Consider the following 7,511-nt stretch of genomic DNA (forward strand, 5'->3'; position numbering starts at 1 on the left):
TTGGGCGGTGAAAAATATAAACTTTTTCCAACTTTATGCAAATCACCAGCGGCGACCGCTGGGCGATGACCAATCATATCGAGTGGTTCCCATGAGGAATTTGACGCTATGCGACCGAAGGCTGGAGTCTTTCTTCAGCAAAGATGGCTGACAAAAATATTAGGATGGACGCAAATGTAAGTGATTATAACGTCGTAACGAATCATGCAACAAAAAAATGTACAGTGTTAGTAAAACGTTTACTGGAGACAGGAGATCAAGTAGAGACATAGGACGAGGTGGATAATTATATAATAAGGCCGTTTATTAATATGTAAAAATATCTTAGTAAATCGTGCAGCACGGCTCCTTCTGTCTGACTCGTATGGAATCGTCGGAAGAGAGCCCTCTAAAACAGTTCATACAGCTTATATAGGCAACAAGCAAAGTAGGTTGATCTGGTAGTCTGGCCTTCCGATTGGTCGATCTGGGTCGTGGGTAGTCCTGTTCGGCCTGATGTCGACGTTTCCATTGGCCCTTCCCACAGTTCTTTGTCTTAAAGTCTCATCCTTGAGCAGAATGCATGTGCGTCTGTTTTAACAGGGGCCTATTCATGGGGGAGGGTTGAGTGTGTGGGTCTGTGGTTACTTAATAGGGTACAAAGTGTGGGGGTATAGTGGGGGATGGGTGCATGTTGTGCCAAGTATAGCTTATGTTGAGAAGTGGTTAAAACAAGCTACCAGTATCTTATACAATTTCTTACAACAGTTGGGAGGAATATGTTAGTTAATGTAGAGACAAACGATTATGCATATTTTTTATCATAAATTTCATTTGCGAAAATTGCGATTTAGCAAGCCAGCTGACTAGCTAACATTAGCCAGCTAGCTGGCTAGCTTTATGGGTGTCGACATGAGTATGAAATTGTAACGTTAATTCTAGTTGTTTAATGTTTTAGGGACTCCTGAAACAACTAGCAAACCAGGCTGTCGTCTTGTGAAACAGTGGTTGTAAATAATCTAGCTAGCTAAAGCATTTACTGCAAATTGAATGTAGCTTCAATTGTGTAAGCTTGCCTTGCTGATATTTGCCATGCAATGCAGATAGATGAAATAACGTAGCTATGTTCTTGCTTATTGTCCAGTGGAGGATAAAAATACCTGTATGCCTATGGATGTGTAGCTAGCTACCTTGCTGATCTGTGTATGGACCCAAACGTTTGGTATACATATTTGTTCAGAACCTAGCTATGAACCTCAGCTATCATAGCCGGTTGTATCAACTTCAAAACAGTCTGAATGACATTAAAGAAGCCTATGGATTGAGTAGAAAATAATATAACTTTGTGCAAGGAGGCAAGTCGTATATACATGTAGTTATTGCCATGCATGAGATCCCCACATTGTAGCCTGTACATTTAATATATTCACTGATCATGTACTCTACCATGGCAAATAAAGGTGCATTTCAGGTATGAATGTCTTTGAGATTTATTTTTCAGTCATATCCAATACCAGGAGTATGACATCAATGGTTACACACTGTAACTAATATACTAGAAACAGGATTTAACTAGTAAAAGGCTGATCTGATATTCATATTTACAGAAATATAATTTTAAAAAAGCAGTACACTACACTTCCTATGCATCATGTAAATACTCTAAAGCCAGTTCATCTCAATATCTAATGCCCTTCATCTGCATTGATCTGATAAACACAGGATAGGTGTAGTATTTCATCAAATGAGTAGAGAATGTGAAATGCTTTATTGAAAGAAGTTCATTATCCAAGTGTTATAAATACATATATAATAAATACAAGTTCAATCTGTACTTCAATGCACATATGGTGTGCATTATAAAAAAAGAGGAAGAAAGGAGGTGGCGAGAGAGGTGTAGAAGACAGAAAGGGAAAGAGGTAAGAACAGAAGAGTAGGGAAGAAAGCATATGCATATGATAATGAATCACAGTGCTACCCAAATATTCTCTCAGTTCATCACAATTACATAATAGTGTCTCTAGTCGGCCTGAAGGTTATCTTAAAAGCGGGTGAGGTGGCTGATGGGACTGGGGGTTGGCATCCTCTCACATGAAAACATATCTGCAGACGAGACAGATGGAGAGAGAGAGAGCATGTTTAAGCCTTTGTTTTACATTTTTTATTCTAACATTGTTAGTCATCATAATAATCAGGAGGTGAAATGCAAAACTGACCTTGGATCATTAACTCTGGGACTACTGCATCTCTATCTTTATTTCAATGTAAAGCATCTCTTTAATAATACTTCCTGTTGACCTGAACAAGTGACCTCTCACCTCTGATCATGCTGTGCCCTCTATGTAGCCAGTTCAGATGTGGGCGGGGTTCACCGACACAGCTGATATAACCTAACAGCTGATATAACCTAGAGGATTTAGGGAGAAGAGAGAGGGATGAAGTGAAGGAGAGAGACTGTTATTGAGAAAATAATGTAGTTAAAGAGACCGTGTTCAACAGGAATCTGTATGTGGCCTCACCTGGCGTCTACACTAAGTGGTTGCAGAGTACTCTATGCTGAAAAACATGCACAGACAGACGAGGATAAACAATACATCATAGTTATAGAAATAATGAAGTGTCTTACTATTCTCCATGGTTGGCCCTCTTGCCTATTCTTTGAAGGTGGAAGGAGTCACAGTTATACAACTGAGCCTGCTTACTGCACAACATAGTCCATCAATCAGATTGATACATGAGTGTGTAGGTGTGGGTTATAGGGTGTCTAATTGTTAATTTCTTTTCAATATGGGTGACTTAAAATAGCCTGTTTTTGTTTTTTTACACACATCACACCCTTACCTAAACAGCACCCTCACCTGAGAAGTAGAAATCGAAGGGAGAGAAACTGGGAATTGAATAACTGCAGGTAACATAGCTAAGTAAATGGAAGAATACTCTTCTTGCAATATGGATGGCTCTTCAAAGAGCCTTTGGTTGTGCATAGTGTAGTCTATGGTGTTGCCAGGGAACAGCACCCTCTTCAAAGGAGGAGGTGAAGATCTCCCGCACACGGATTACCTCTTGCTGCGTTGTTGGACCCCATCCTTGAAACATCCAGCAGAGCAGCAGACTTCTCCTCTGGCACACGGCTGCGAGCTGCAGATCCCCTCCTGGTCCTCGTGTCCATCCGCATGAAGTTATGCAGGACACAGGTAGCCTTCACACACCTGAATTCCTCCAGAAGGCAGTCCCAGATGGCCCTGGTCACCCAACCTTGCAGTGCCCTACACGGTAACTGTATGCAATCGTTTTGAAGGAATCTCCAGTTACAAGGTATTTGTAGGAATATGGAAGATAATGTCATTAGACTTTTACATCACCAGGTCATTGTGGATTACTAAAGTATAATATCCCTGATAACAAATCATGATAACATTGGATTGATAGATGCATGTGCACACACATGTTCATGTGTAGCATGTGACAATAGCAGGATCATATCAAGGATAGCATCACAAATTAATATACAAATACCACGTGAAGCTTGATGAGTTGATCATTTGAATCAGCTGTGTAGTGCTAAGGCAAAGACAAAAATGTGCACCCCTTTGAGTCCCCAGGACCAGGACTGAGAACCTCTACTCTTCATTGGGACTTTTTCATCTGCAGACAGGCTTTCACAGCTCTCTGTATCTGAGGACTGAAAACCTCATAAGAAACAGACTTGATTATACTAAAATTTGACCGCACTGAATATTATGTTACTATTATCTCCGTCCTCACTTCTAGGGACTGGAACTACACACAAATACCTGCCCTATCCAGAATAGCCTACTCTCTCACTTTGACAGTTGGGGCTGCTATCCTTTCACTCTCCTCCATGACTGTTAGCTAGCTACCTACAAATGCATTAGGAGTGTTGTTTTTTTACAGTGATAAATACATCAAGGTAGCTAGCTAATATGAAGTTAGTTAGCTGGTGATATTTAATTCACTTAGCTAGCTATCTATACAGTATGTAAAGTTGGCTAGATAGCGAACCACATTAGCAGCTCATTTTATTAGCCTAGCTAATACAACATCGTTTATTTAACATTTTCGAAATCTCCCTCCGCTGTCCCTCCGCCCGCTCTCCCTCCACCCGCTGTCCCTCCTCTCTCCCTCCGCTGTCCCTCCTCTCTCCCTCCGCTGTCCCTCCGCTGTCCCTCCGCTCTCCCTCCGCTGTCCCTCCGCTGTCCCTCCTCTCTCCCTCCGCTGTCCCTCCTCTCTCCTTCCGCTGTCCCTCCCCTCTCCCTCCGCTGTCCCTCCTCTCTCCCTCCGCTGTCCCTCCTCTCTCCCTCTGCTGTCCCTCCTCTCTCCCTCCGCTGTCCCTCCTCTCTCCCTCCGCTGTCCCTCCTCTCTCACTCCGCTGTCCCTCCTCTCTCCCTCCGCTGTCCCTCCTCTCTCCCTCCGCTGTCCCTCCTCATGAAATTACAATGTAATGTGTGATGGGGAAGATGTGGAGCCATGGGCATGTGATGCTGTGAGGGAGGAATGAGAGAGAGAAAGAGAGTCAGCCTAAAAAATGTAATGCATGTTAGATAGAAATTAATACAGTAGAGTAAACTCACTATGCAATTAATAGATGTTGTCATATTATAATAAGACACGTCAATTCAAACATGTTGTCAAATAAAAATGTGTTCTTAACTGACTGGAGAGGAGAGACGTGGAGAGGAGACTCACATGAATGTGAGACGTGGAGAGGAGAGATGTGAAGGTGAGAGACAGAGAGGTGTCCTGATGGTGAGATGATCCATGGAATCGTCAACAGGCTGGAATGATGAGGACGATGAAGGCAGCAGGAGGGAGCTTGACCTTTCACTCCGGAAAAAACTATTTTTGACTACAAACAACACACACAGGGTGAGTAGACTACAGAAGACAGACAGACACACATAATGAGTCTGCAGGTATCTTTCTTCATTGCTTCACCTCATGTCAAAAGTATTTCACATATGCCTATTCTGCATCACTTGCTTGTACACACATATGCAGGACTTCTACTCTGACGTTACGTGAAATGATGAAGTCTGTATAACAATATATTTCCTGTGGATATTTTGTCTGGACAACTAGCAGAGATGAGAGTTTATTACAAAGGAAAATAGTATACCGAAACTCGTTTCAGCCCAGCTTAAACTAAAAAGGGAATCAGGTACTCGACTGAGGGACTTGAAATCGCAAAAAACATGCATCCTGTTAGTATGTCCCATCAATAAATCTCTCAGATCTACCCAGCAACAGAATGCTCCTTTTTCTTTAATCTCCTGGATAGTCACCAGTTGAAGTATCCAGAGGTAAGGAATGTTTTTGGAGAGTTTATACAATACTCTGACTTTTCAGAGGACTTTGGGGATGGCAATGATTGTGCAGGCTACTGTATATATCACCAGAGCAGTATGTGGATAGTGTGAACCCAATCATCCCCTCTCCTCCTCACCGGGACCAGTAAATCTTCATCCTTTGTGATGCCAGTGTCTTTCCTGCCCGATGCCGGTCAGTCCCAGACTCTAGAACTTCCAGTTTCTTCTCTCTCTCTTCATCATTACCAGTGTCTGATGAGTCTCTCCACCATCTTGTTGCTGTGATAGATACTGCTAAAGAAGTGAAGAGAGATAATGGTATATTTTTCATATGACATTGTCCCGTTCCTCTACAATCATCTTTTTAAATCATGTCGTCTTTGTTTGAAGGAAAGTTTGACACATTATCTTAAGTTTTACTTCTTCTGTGTCTGTAATCTCTCTCTAACTTCTCTGCTACATCATGTCGGTTCATCCTTCTAAGGATCATCAGTGTGATCCCCATAGCTCTCTCAGGGCTGTAGTTGTCCACCATCTGATCCAATGTGATCTGTCTGTCAGCGTTCTCCAACTGGCTCTCAGTCAGGCAGCTGGACACTAGTCAGGTATGTCTGAAACGTCTTCAGCTGTTCTTCAGTGAGCGTGAGCCCCTCCAGAGTGGCCAGCAGCAGAGTTGATGTATTGCCAACATGCTTACCCCTTACTAACTGAACTGACTTTGTTGTTGACTGATTCACATTTAGACAGCTCTGGAACCGGTGGACATGAAGTATTATTACAGACGTATGGAAGTAGGATTTATACAGGATCACGTGTCATCTGTCAGAATTCTACTTGACATTTTCAGCTCAGAAACAGTCATCGTCAGTTTTCCTTTAAAATGGTTCTTACCATCGAAGGGTGCATTTTTGGACACCGTGAATCTATGTGCAGCCAGCCGACTGGAACATAATGAAGCCTGCTAGCACAGAGCTTCAGTTATCAGGAGCCCATCTCATCCCATCCCAGCCCAGCCTATCCCATCTCAGCCCATCCCAGCCCATCTCATCCCAGCCCATCCCAGCCCATCTCATCCCATCCCAGCCCAGCCTATCCCATCTCAGCCCATCCCAGCCCATCTCATCCCAGCCCATCCCAGCCCATCTCATCCCAGCCCAGCCCAGCCCATTGCGTATTCTCCCTTGTTCTCTGGTAGTGTGTCACCCTCTTGTGGACAAACTGACACCAAACCAAAATAGAAGTGAATGTCTAGAGTAGTGTTTCCCAGTCCTGGGCCTCCCAAGGGTTGCACCTTCTGGTTTTTGCCCGAGCACAACACAGCCGATTCAAACAATCAACTTAACATGAAGCTGTATTTTAATCAGCTGTGTAGTGCCAGGGCAAAAACCAAAAGGTGCACCCCTTGGGATGCCCAGGACCGAGTTTGGGAAACACAACTCTAGAGCAGTGAGTGTTTCCTAATCCAGGTCCTCCTGGGGAAAGTGGCACATTAACAAACCTGATTCAAATAATCAAAGGCTTAATGTTGAGTTGATTAGTTGAAGCAGTTGTGTAGTGTGTTGGGCAAAAACAGAAATGTGAACCTTCTGGGTCCCCAGGACCAGGATGAACAGACACTGGTCATGAGATCACGGTCTGACATTCTAGCGATGAAGTCGATATAAACATCTCTGATATGATCTTGTCCTTTATGTTTCCAGCTGGATCACAGGTTGTATTTGTAATTAAACAATATTCTGGACTCCTTTAGTGGCTTTGTAGGATTTATTTAAATATACACCACTATTCAAAAGTTTGGGGTCACTTAGAAATGTCCTTGTTTTTGAAAGAAAAGCATTATTTTAATCCATTAAAATAACATCAAATTGATCAGAAATACAGTGTACGCATTGTTAATGTTGTAAATGACTTTTGTAGCTGGAAACAGACTATTTTTTAATGGAATATCTACATAGGCGTACAGAGGCCCATTATCAGCAACCATCACTCCTGTGTTCCAATGGCACTTTGTTAGCTAATCCAAGTTTATCATTTTAGGCTAATTGATCATTAGAAAACCCTTTAGCAATTATGTTAGCACAGCTGAAAACTGTTGTCCTGATGATTAAAGAAGCAATTAAACTGGCCTTCTATAGACTAGTTGAGTATTTGGAGCATCAGCATTTGTGGGTTCGATTACAGGCTCAAAATGGCCAGAAACAAAGA

General features: G+C 42.6%; 1 long non-coding RNA gene across 1 annotated transcript; it reads left to right on the forward strand.

Annotated features, from left to right (window-relative positions):
* Window positions 1-33: 33 nt before the first annotated feature.
* On the forward strand, window positions 34-1,453 carry LOC139551557 (uncharacterized). The gene is made up of 2 exons (XR_011670294.1): window positions 34-176; window positions 938-1,453. It is a non-coding gene; the product is annotated as an uncharacterized lncRNA (long non-coding RNA).
* Window positions 1,454-7,511: the final 6,058 nt, after the last annotated feature.

The sequence above is a fragment of the Salvelinus alpinus genome, chromosome 2 (genome assembly GCF_045679555.1).
Source record: "Salvelinus alpinus chromosome 2, SLU_Salpinus.1, whole genome shotgun sequence".
NCBI lineage: Eukaryota > Metazoa > Chordata > Actinopteri > Salmoniformes > Salmonidae > Salvelinus > Salvelinus alpinus.